Source organism: Macrobrachium rosenbergii, chromosome 51 (assembly GCF_040412425.1).
Source record: "Macrobrachium rosenbergii isolate ZJJX-2024 chromosome 51, ASM4041242v1, whole genome shotgun sequence".
Classification (NCBI taxonomy): domain Eukaryota; kingdom Metazoa; phylum Arthropoda; class Malacostraca; order Decapoda; family Palaemonidae; genus Macrobrachium; species Macrobrachium rosenbergii.
This window is the reverse complement of record NC_089791.1, coordinates 44,004,883-44,017,382: the sequence shown is the minus strand read 5'-3', so window position 1 is coordinate 44,017,382 and position 12,500 is coordinate 44,004,883. Positions and strand designations below refer to the sequence as shown.

Here is a 12,500-nt window from a genome sequence, read left to right as displayed (position 1 = left end):
GACATGGAATAGAAGGAAACGGAATTTAGGCCAAAGGCCAAGCGTTGGGACCTATGCGGTCATTCAGCGCTGAAACGGAAATCGACAGTAAAATGGCTTGAAAGGTGTAACAGGTGGAAAACCTCACGGATGCACTATGAATCAGCTGTTAGGATAGGGTGGACAGTAGGATGGAAGAAACAGAAAATGAACGGAGGTATAGTAAAAGGAATGAAAGGGGTTGCAACTAGGGTCAAAGTGGACGCTGCAAAGAACCCTAAGTAATGCCTACAGTGCAACGAGTGAGGTGCACTGGTGGCAACCCCCCCCTGGAAACATTAAGGTGAAATTTTATTAATGACCGAGCGTCATCTACATCTGCCAAACGAAATATGGGATGTCTGTGAAAATTATAAATAAATAAATACTTCATTAGCGTAACACAATCTTTTACAAATGCCTTCATTTATAGGGCAAGTAAGCCCAAGCCTTTATTGTGTGGAGAGAGAGAGAGAGAGAGAGAGAGAGAGAGAGAGAGAGAGAGAGAGAGAGAGAGAGAGAGAGGGCTTGATCTTCACTGAAGCCTTTATTGTGCGGACGTGAGAGAGAGAGAGAGAGAGAGAGAGAGAGAGAGAGAGAGAGAGAGAGAGAGAGAGAGAGAGAGAGAGATCGCTTGACCCTTCACCCAATCCATTATTGTGTGGAGAGAGAGAAAGAGAGAGAGCACTTGATCCTTCACCCAATCCTCAATCCTTTATTGTGTGAGAGAGAGAGAGAGAGATCGCTTGACCCTTCACCCAATCCTTTATTGTGTGAGAGAGAGAGAGAGAGAGAGAGAGAGAGAGAGAGAGAGAGAGAGAGAGAGAGCTTGACCCTTCACCCAATTTGCAGATGTTCGTGAACTCTTATTATTTATTTGCATGTCTGCATGCCTGCATTACAGGTGGGGAAAATATAATTCTATCTGTAATTTTTATTACGCAAAGAGGAATGTCCACGTACATCTATAGTTTGTACTACAAAATAAAAAACTGTCCAAAAAAAAGTTACAATACACTAATGGAGAATGCAAACACTGCTTCTGCAAATATCAAATGACCGTCCAGGGGAAGCAATCAGAATCAAATGCAATACAGAATGAAGACTTACCGTGAAATTGGTGCCTGAAATATTGGGGTCTGTGGGCCTCTGCCGACGAAGTTATGCCTGCTGTAACCCACTGCATGATCTCACCCTTATCATTACCTGTAGAGGAGTCAATGTATGTAGAAAGGATCGTGGATCTCTACAGATGAGGTCACACCTGCTTTAATCCACTGTAGGTATGATCTAATGCTTATTGGACGGTTAGAAGAATCACGATTTTGAAGAAAATTACTTTGAATTCTTATTACGCTCAAAGTCCTTTCGAAAACATAAGAATTCAGTAACGTTTGTCGCGATATGATTGTTACTACTGTTTGTGATATCTATAATAATAACGACAGTTATAATGAACACAGAAGGGACGTTCCTAGTAAAGAAAGCCATAATGCGGCAATAAAAATTGAAGAAATTAAAAAACTTCCTGGATAAAATCTACAATAAAAATTAAAAAAATTTATGTATAACTGGAATTGGCATATGCATATAAAATATATTTTGAAATGCATGAGTTCAGCTTTAATTTAATGACAAATGGACGGCGGTAATGTTTACAATCTCATAAAAAACACGAGTGAAAAATGACCCAAATAAGGATTGCGGTACTGAAAGTCGATTCAAGCTCCCGACTTACAAAATAAAAAAAAAAAAAAAAAATTATACTTCATATAAACAAACCAATTTTACAAATACCTTTCTTTTATCATTACAGTCACTAATAAAGAATAAACCGATCACAGTAAAAGCTTTACTGGTACCATTCTGATCCGGTGCTATTCACAGCAAATTCTTTGGAACTGATATACAGTTTCAGTAATTTAGTTTTATGAGTAATAACAATTGTAATCTTTACAAGAATGGTTAAGATTGGACTGGGTTAACTGATATCAGCCCAGGATACGTCCCCTTTGGAATACTGACCAAAACTCACATATAGCCAATAATCAAAAAGCTATTCCGAAAAAAGAATCGCTCTCGAAATATACATAAAAATCTCATTCCTCCCTCTGATACTCTTTTGACTTTTCAATTAACAAAGCGCAACCCGATTCCTTAAAGATATATGACACTAAAAAATACCCATTGTAGCACGAGTCTTGAAATGGTTCTTTTAAAGACCGGTTCCTTGTTTTATAAACAGTTTCGTATGTTTTGAGTCTTTGCGTTCTTGCTTGGCAAGTGTTTCTAAATTACATCACCGCGCCAGATTGAAAAGGGGAATCGAACGCCGAGAGCTCTCTGCAGAGATTTATTTCTAAATATGTGTACCCATACATAACTGTGGATTTGTTTCTCCATAAATGACACTAGCGAATGAACGAATCATCGTGTAGATGCTGGAACCTGCTCTGGTTTTCATTTCTGTGATCAAATATGTTGATCACGTTTGCTGTAGTTGTAGCAAATGGGATGCCAAATAGGAAAACAGGAAAATGTTATAAAGTGGTGGGAGATAGCAGTAAACAGAAGAAGACAGGCGTGGAATGAATTTTTGGAAGAGGATGAAAGAGGTTGACTTTATCCATAATAAAGCGTACCCTGGGGGAGAGAGAGAGAGAGAGAGAGAGAGAGAGAGAGAGAGAGAGAGAGAGAGAGAGAGAGAGAGAGAGAGATTTTTGCAAACCGTCTGGAGGTATTAGTGTGTTGCAACGCGTAGAGGCAAGTTAAGAACTTTGTCATGATTACTTTCTATAGTAAACTGAGAGAGAGAGAGAGAGAGAGAGATTCTTTTTCTGCAAAACGTCTGGAGGTATTAGTTTGTTTAAACGTGTAGAGGCGAATTAAGAACTTCGTTATGCTCACTAACTATAGTAAACTATCTAGCAATATCAATTCTCTCTTGTGGCAGTTATTATAAATACATTACTTTTGACGACCCCTGTAGAGTCAGAAAGTTGTGCATGAATAATAGGAGAAAATCTCATCAGAATACCTGAGACAATCAATAGTTACTGGATCCTGAGTACATTTCTTCAGTAAAAGCTTTGATCTTTGGGTTCATTATTTAAATGATCATGTATAAAGGTCTCCTGTTCCTTGTTGTAATTTTGTACAAATAATTGGTAAACCATTTCTAATCTTTGGTATCCTGCTAATCCACCAGTGTTTCTAACTTATATAGAATTTAGGCCAATGGCCAAGAGCTGGGACCCATGAGGTCATTCAACGATGAAACGGAAATTGTCAGCAAAAAGGTTTGAAAGGCGTAACAGAAGGAAAACCTCAAAGCAGTTGCGCTATGAATCAATTGTTAGGAGAGGGTGGAAAGTAAGATGGAAGAAGGAATACGAACAGAGATACAATAAAAGGGATGAAAGGGGTTGCAGCTAGGGGCCGAAAGGACGCTGCAAAGGACCTAAGTAATGCCTACAGTGCACCGCATAAAGCGCACTGACGGCACTACCCCACTACGGGATCTACCAGTGTTACCAGATATCATAGCCCACAGACTTTCAGCGTTACACACTGAAAAAGTAAATATACGTGTACCCACCGTATTCTATACAGCAGAATATAGAGGATATATTTATGCATGTGCTGAGTTAAATTGATTTATTTATTTTAAATTTATGTACTTTCTCTTTTCTTCAGGTTTTCTTTCCTCACATATGGATATTCAGTCCTATACAAGCTGGTTTAGTAGTGCAATGGCATTTAATACTTATTCTATATATGAATGAGTGTAAATTTTAAACCATAACAAAAACAACAACAACAACAACAACAATAATAATAATAATAATAATAATAATAATAATAATAATAATAATAATAATAATACACTAAACTTCTCTACACCGTACGGGTGGGTGCTGTGAAATCCATAACCACTTAACTAAGTGTAGAATGTTATCTGAAGCTTAAAGGTTGCAACCTCACCCTGTGAGTGAATAAAACGCATATAAATAGAACGCTCTAACTTTCAGGAAGGACGCCTCTACCCGGAACCACCTATCGTCCAAAAATTGGACAGGTGTAGGGTAAAATGCAGTCTATTGCCGAGCAATTGACCAATATGCATGCAAAATGGCCATATATGGACTTTGCTTGCAATCCGGCCATGTTGCAAGCCGGGGAAAAAGTGTAAAAAAAAAAAGAGCTAAAATACGGCTATAATGTTGTTATATATAGTTACGGGAAAAACAGATAGCCTATTACATATTGTATATTTACTGATTTTAACAAGGAAAATGGGGAAAATACATGAAAAATATTGACACACTGTTATTTTTTCCAATTTCTAGGTTTAACTTAGGAATACAAACTTTAGGCCAAAGGTCAAGGGATGGGACCTATGAGGTCATTCAGCGCTGAAACGGAAATTGACAGCAAAAAGGTTTTAAAGCTGTAACAAGAGGATAACCTCGCAGCTGCACTATGAGTCAACAGTTAGGAGAGGGTTGAAAGTAAGATGGAAGAAAGAGAATATGAACGGGGTACATTAAAAGGAATGAAAGGGGTTGCAGCTAGGGGACCAAGGGGGGGCTGCAAACAACCTTAAGTAATGCCTACAGTGCACCGAGTCGGGTACACTGACGGGAAAGGGGAAGGATTAACTTGAACCTGAAATCCGAGACCTTCAGTAAAAGATAATTTACCTTTTCAAATCTATTTCGGTATTTTTATCGGAAATATTGTAGACGTAACTCCTTCAGCTGAGGCACGTACAAATTATGAAAATTATATTCACCCATTTCAAAGTATTTAATGAGTTCGAAAACAAGTGATATTGTGTCAAATTATATAATATATATTTCAGTTTTAACTGGGATAATCTATCATTACTGCAGTCTCCCCTGCATTTTAATAATGACTTATTAAATTTTTATATGTTTGTTTATTAATCTGTTAATTCATTTTTTTCTTTTCTAATAACTGATCTCTTCTCTCTGTATTTCTTGTTACCTTCTGTTACTTCTTTTAAATGAACACTACATTCGTTGGAAGCTTGAATTTCAAGTCAGTGGCCCCTGTGGGCTTGTTCCATTTGAATAGGGTTCATCCTCTGAATAATAATAATAATAATAATAATAATAATAATAATAATAATAATAATAATAATAATAATAATAATAAAGTTATTTATAACAACATCCGGTTCAGAACTGACTTAAGATAACCTGAATATTCATTTCGTGAATTATAAAAACCTTTCTTTAATGTTTCATCAGATTCTGCTCTTAAGTTTCAAAATCAAGAAAGCAGACTAAAGCAACGACGCCAATACCACTGGCAAGATCCACCGTACAGGAAATGACAAGCAAATAAGAAAATCAGGAGTCGTCGAAATATAAATAATACCAAATTAAAGACTAATATCAGATCAAACATCCGAGCTCAAAAGAATGAGTAAGATTAGAATTCGTAACTATTTCCCGTTACATTCACTCGGGGCTAAATTCAATTCCATTCCTGGAGAAGTCAAAGTTAACTCTATTTCCTAATAAAGGGTGACTTCAAGACATTTCCCGGGATGAAAATGATTTAAATGTTATCATTTCCCTTTTTGGGTAATTCTGTCATGGCGGAAAGTGGAATAGTAATTTTATCGAGGCAAAGTGGCTTGTATTTTTTCTCATGAGTATAATTGCTCAAAGGATCTTCGAATAATACGTAATTATAAATAAACTTCTTCAGAATGAAGGATGGAAATGTGAGCAATTACTTTGCATACTTGTTTTCTAAGAGCCGTTGCGTTGCATACTATCATCACAGACGGCGAGATTGTTGGTTTAGTTCTTAACTGCATAAAAACGGGGTTTTTCCCTTGAGAGAGAGAGAGAGAGAGAGAGAGAGAGAGAGAGAGAGAGAGAGAGAGAGAGAGAGAGAGAGATCCTCTGATCGATGCCTGTTCCTGTGATCGTTCGGAGACAGCAGAGACGTGGCGATTACAGTATAAAAGCCACCCGTTTCTTCGGCGCAATCGAGTTTTCTGTACAGCGTATAATCAAGGCTACCGAAAATAGCTCTATCTTTTGGTGGTCTCGGTATAATGCTGAATGAGCCGCGGCACATGTAACTTTAACCACGGCCCGGTGGTGGCATATCCTACATCGTTGCCAGAAGCACGATTATGGATAACCTTAATCTTAAATAAAATAAAAACTACTGAGGCTAGAGGGCTGCAATTTGGTATGTCTGATGACTGGAGGGTGGATGATCAACATACCAATTTGCAGCCCTCTAGCCTCAGAAGATTTTAAGATCTGAGGGCGGACAGAAAAAGTGCGGACAGACAGACAAAGCCGGCACAAAAGTTTTTTTTACAGAAAACTAAAAGTTAACAGGAGTGAATCTATTTACATAGTGGCCCACAATAAAAAGTAATCCAGTAATCGATCACACTGATTTGTGCATGTGAAATTGAAAGCAACCAGGAGATATATGTAAAAACTGCGATAATGATACATATAAATAATATCAGAGTTCACAGGAAGAATGGCCATTTCCAAGGCACTGACATGAAGATTAAAGTATTTACAAAAAAATTAGAGCCGTAAACACGCCCACGTCCGCCCACAGACAGACGTGCACACACACATAAAAGGGGAAATAAAATGCTGGCACTTCTGTTTTAAGATTCAAGACTGGCTTCCTTTTTAGCCTCTCATTAGCATTTATAAAACAAAAGACGTAAATTCCTCTTGATTTTGAGGAAGTAATGAACCAAAAGAGGCTTTTTTACTAACGATTTTTCTGAAAAGTGCATAACTGAATGTATTTACCTTCATATTCGAAAAGTTCTTTTTATTCTCCACTCAGACTTATTTCATTCCACGCGTATATTCCTTTATGAATACAAAATGAAACAGATAAAAAGAATTTTAGTATTCTTCCATAAACTCTTTTATCACCCAACTGTTCATAATTTCTTACTTTTTCCTTTTTTTCTCTGCTCTGTGCTCTCACCATCAGCATTCCTTCGTAAAATCTCTGATATTCAACATTCATAAAGCCTATATGTTTACTGATATCATCTAATTCTCTAACTAAAAAGCGAAGAAACGGACCATGAAAAACGAATTATCCTAAAGTCTTTAGGCTACACTGATAACAGCCATTTCGGCTAAACCTCGCCCAACATGTTGGCAGAAATATTAGGGTCCGAAATCATTAGGATTGGGCATGATTTACTCTTGAATTTTTCATCTCTTCCACTTATATGGGCAAGTGAATTCTGAAATATATTCAATGATTTTTTTCAAGTGAATTTCGAAATACATTAAAGGATTTTTTAAATTTCGAAATATATTCAATGATTTTGTAAGTGAATTTCGAAATATATTCAATGATTTTTTCAATGGATTTCGAAATACATTCACTGATAATAATTTTAAGTTAATTTCGAAATATATTTAATGATTTTTTCAAGTGAATTTCGGAATATATTATTTTTAAAGTGAATTTCGAAAGATATTCAATTATTTTTTTCAAGTGAATTTCGAAATACATTCAATTAGCATTTTTTCAAGTGAATTTCGAAATATATTAAATGATTTTTTTTAATTTCGAAATATATTCAATGATTTTGTAAGTGAATTTTGAAATATAGATTTTTTCAATGGATTTCGAATTACATTCATTGATAATTTCAAGTGAATTTCGAAATATATTGAATGATTTTTTCCAAGTGAATTTCGAAATATATTTTCAAAAGTGAATTTCGAAAGATATTTAATTAGTTTTTTCAAGTGAATTTCGAAAACATTCAATTACCTTTTTTTCAAGTGAATTTCGAATTATTTTAAATTTTTTTTCATGTGAATTCTGAAATATATTCAATGATTTTTTTCAAGTGAATTTCGAAATACATTAAATGATTTTTTAATTTCGAAATATATTCAATGATTTTGTAAGTGAATTTCGAAATATATTCAATGATTTTTTCAATGGATTTCGAAATACATTCACTGATAATTTCAAGTGAATTTCGAAATATATTTAATGATTTTTTTCAAGTGAATTTCGAAATACATTACTTTTTAAAATTGAATTTCGAAAGATATTCAATTATTTTTTTCATGAGAATTTTGAAATACATTCAATTACTTTTTTTTTTCAAGTGAATTTCGAAATACATTAAAATTTTTTTTTCAAGTGAATTTCGAAATATATTCAATTTTTTTTTCAAGTGAATTTAGAAATATAATCATGATTTTTTTTTCAAGTGAATTTCGAAATATATTCAATGATTTTTTTTCAAGTGAATTTCGAAGTATATTCAATGATTTTTGTTCAAATAAATTTCGAAATATGTTTGATTATTTTTTTCGAGTGAATTTCGAAATATATTCAATGATTTTTTTTCAAGCGAATTTCGAAATATATTCAATTATTTTTTTCGAGTGGATTTCGAAATATATTTAACGATTTTTTTTTCAAGTGAATTTCGAAATAAATTATTTTTTTAAGTGAATTTCGAAATATATTCAATTACTTTTTTTTCAAGTGAATTTCGAAATATATTTTATTAATTTTTCAAAGTGAAAACGTCACAGTAGTGAATCGACCTCCATTGTGGCCCACAATAAAAAGAATACGGTTGATCACATTGGTGTGGGCGTGTGAAATTGAAAGGGGCCAAGAGGTATGTATCAGAGTGACGACAATGATACATAAAGGAACCAAGAGATATGTATCAGAGTGACGACAATGATACATAAAGAAACCAAGAGGTATGTATCAGAGTGATGACAATGATAACCTAAAGGAAACTAAGAGGTATGTATCAGAGTGACGACAATGATGCATAAAGGAACCAAGAGGTATGTATCAGAGTGACGACAATGATACATAAAGGAACCAAGAGGTATGTATCAGAGTGACGACAATGATACATAAAGGAACCAAGAGGTATGTATCAGAGTGACGACAATGATACATAAAGGAACCAAGAGGTATGTATCAGAGTGACGACAATGATACATAAAGGAACCAAGAGGTATGTACCAGAGTGTCGACAATGATATATAAAGGAACCAAGAGGTATGTATCAGTGACGACAATGATACCTAAAGGAACCAAGAGGTATGTATCAGAGTGACGACAATGATACCTAAAGGAACCAAGAGGTATGTATCAGAATGACGACAATGATACATAAAAGGAACCAAGAGGTATGTATCAGAGTGACGACAATGATACATAAAGGAACCAAGAGGTATGTACCAGGAGTGTCGACAATGATATATAAAGGAACCAAGAGGTATGTATCAGTGACGACAATGATACCTAAAGGAACCAAGAGGTATGTATCAGAGTGACGACAATGATACATAAAGGAACCAAGAGGTATGTATCAGAATGACGACAATGATACATAAAGGAACCAAGAGGTATGTATCAGAGTGACGACAATGATACATAAAGGAACCAAGAGGTATGTACCAGAGTGTCGACAATGATATATAAAGGAACCAAGAGGTATGTATCAGTGACGACAATGATACCTAAAGGAACCAAGAGGTATGTATCAGAGTGACGACAAAGTTAAGTATACCTTAGTTTTACCAGACCACTGAGCTGATTAACAGCTCTCGACAATGATACATAAAGGAACCAAGAGGTATGTATCAGAGTGACGACAATGATACATAAAGGAACCAAGAGGTATGTATCAGAGTGACGACAATGATACATAAAGGAATCAAGAGGTATGTATCAGAATGACGACAATGATACAAAAATGACATCAGAAATAATGACCACTTTTAAGGCACTCACATGCAGATTAAAGTATTTACATCAGAATGAGAGCCACAAACACGCCCACACCCGCCCACAGACACACACACAGATAGGAGAAGTGAAATGCTGCACTTCTGTTTTAAGATTCAAGACTGACTTCCATTTTAGCCTCTCGTTAGCATTCATAAAAACAAGGTGTAAATTCCTCTTGATTTTGAGCAAGTGGTGAGCAAAATGAGGCTTTTTTACTTGCGATTTTTCTGAAAAGTGCATAACTGAATGTATTTATCTTCATATTCTGTAAATTACTTTTTTTCTCTCTTTTCTATTCAGACTTACTAAATTACATTCACGCCTAACTTTCTTTATGAATGTAAAATGAAATAGATAAAAAGAATTTTAGTATTCTTTCATAAACTCTTTTATCACTTTTTTTTTTTACTTTTTCCCTTTCTCCCTGCTTTATGCTCTCATTGTCTGCACTCCTTCATAAACCCCTCTAATATTTAACACCAATAAGGATATACGTTTACTAACATTCCTCTTATGCAAAGAAAATCATCAAGAATATCAAATCATCCTCAAATCTTTAGGCTGCACTAATACCAACCATTTCGGTTATACCTCTTTCACCTCAAAAGGCAAATCCGAAATTTATTCAGTTTTTTTAAGTGAATTACGAAATTTATTCCATTATTTTTTTAAGTGGATTTCGGAAATTTAATTTTTTTTTCACGTGAATTTCTGAATTTATTCATTTATTCAATTATATTTTTCATGTGAATTTCGAAATTTATTCAAATATTTGTTTTAAGTGAATTTAGAAATTTAATCAATTATTTTTGTCCATTTGAATTTAAAAACTTATTCAATTATTTTTTCCACGTTAATTTCTGAATTTATTCAATTATTTTCTTCAAGTGAATTTCTAAATTTATTCGATTTTTTTTATGCGAATTTCTAAATTTATTCAATAATTTTTTCAAGTGAATTTCGAAAATTATTAAGTTTTTTCAAAGTGAATCTCGGAATTTATTAAATTAATTTTTTCAAGCGAATTTCATAATTTATTTAATAATTTTTTAAAGTGAATTTCGAAAATTATTCAGTTTTTTAAATGAATTTCGGAATTTACTGAATTATTTTTTCAAACGAATTTAGAAATCTATTCTATAATTTTTTCCCATGAATTTCGAAATATATCCAATTTCCGAAAAGTAAATTTCGAGGTTTATGCAATTATTTTTTACAGATAATTTCGAAATTTATTAAGTTTTTCTAAAGTGTACATCCAACTTTATTCAATTATTTTCTCCTGCTTAGCATCTCTCTCGGTATACACGTGCCGCTGGGTTATTCAAATTAATATTCTAGCTAATCTTGGGATAAGACGTATATATTAAATTGCAAGTTAATATTCATGTGTGAATAAATCCCTCTTGCTTCTCTGTAGTGTATTCAATCCTTAAGCCTACTCTCAGTTATAGGAGGGTGAGAGATCACTAAGGATGGAAGACTAATACCTTAGTCTAGGTTTCTAATCAAGGCTAAAGACTTTGAACATTGATTACATTCAATTTCTAGGAATTTCTGTTGTTTCATCCCGCGCCTCTCTCTCTCTCTCTCTCTCTCTCTCTCTCTCCACTTCTACGGAGATATCACGTTATTCTCACTGTGCACACCTTGAATAACTTATGAATACAAAGTACCAACATGGGGTTGCGTCCGTATTATGCAAGTTAATTGAAAACTTTCACTATAAACGTAGACACATATCTGTTTATCTATCAATCTGTACACGCCATATACATAAACATATATATATATATATATATATATATATATATATATATATATATATATATATACAGTATATATATTAATATATATATATATATATATATATTAATATATATATATATATATATATATATATATATATATATATATATATATATATATATATATATATATATACAGCCGATCGAGACTACAAAGTCTACCCCAAAGCCAAATCAAAGTCCTTCAAAAGAAGGCATCGTGCTTACCCCATACAAATGGGAAAAAAGCACGTTAAAAGAAAAAGAAGATATATACATACTTATATGTAATATACACATCCGCACACAGAGGGTATTAAAACTGCTGTACAGGAAAAAAAAAAAGAGCCAATGGAATACTGCACCTTTATGGCAGCGGTATTTGAAAGCGAAGTGCAACGACCCAATAAGTCGAGAGAGCCGCCTGAGATATCGAGGACCTAAGGGCTCCTTCGGGATGGCATTTCTCGACAACTGCAACTTTTATTCCTTGGCATTTTCTCTTATCTCTATCGTCACCTTTTTATTCTCTCTCTTTTTATTTCTCTTTTCAGCACGTCGCAAATTTCTCCCCCGCCCTCCTCCCCGCCGCAACCCTTCCCCCGTAAACGTAATGGAAAACATATTTCAAAAACGATTGGAACATCGACAAAATCTTCGACCGAACGCGGTGGGAAGCGTGTTTGAAAAACGGTTCGAAATTATTGAAATCTGGGAGCGCTCTGAATCGTCGTATTTTTCGGGGTCAGTAGCGCTGTGATATTTTTCCATATATATAAAAATATCGTGAGAGGTACAGGTCTTTCGACGTTCATTTGAAAGTAAGTTTCGTGTAGACAGGTAATATAACTTCAAACGGTTGGAAATAGG

General features: G+C 34.2%; 1 long non-coding RNA gene across 1 annotated transcript in view; it reads right to left on the bottom strand.

Moving 5' to 3' along the window:
- Positions 1-1,124: 1,124 nt before the first annotated feature.
- LOC136833546 (uncharacterized) overlaps positions 1,125-12,500 on the bottom strand; it is a 29,438-nt gene continuing 18,062 nt past the window's right edge. The window contains exon 4 of the long non-coding RNA XR_010851500.1: positions 1,125-1,224. This is a non-coding gene — a long non-coding RNA (uncharacterized lncRNA). The remainder of the gene's footprint in view (positions 1,225-12,500) is intronic.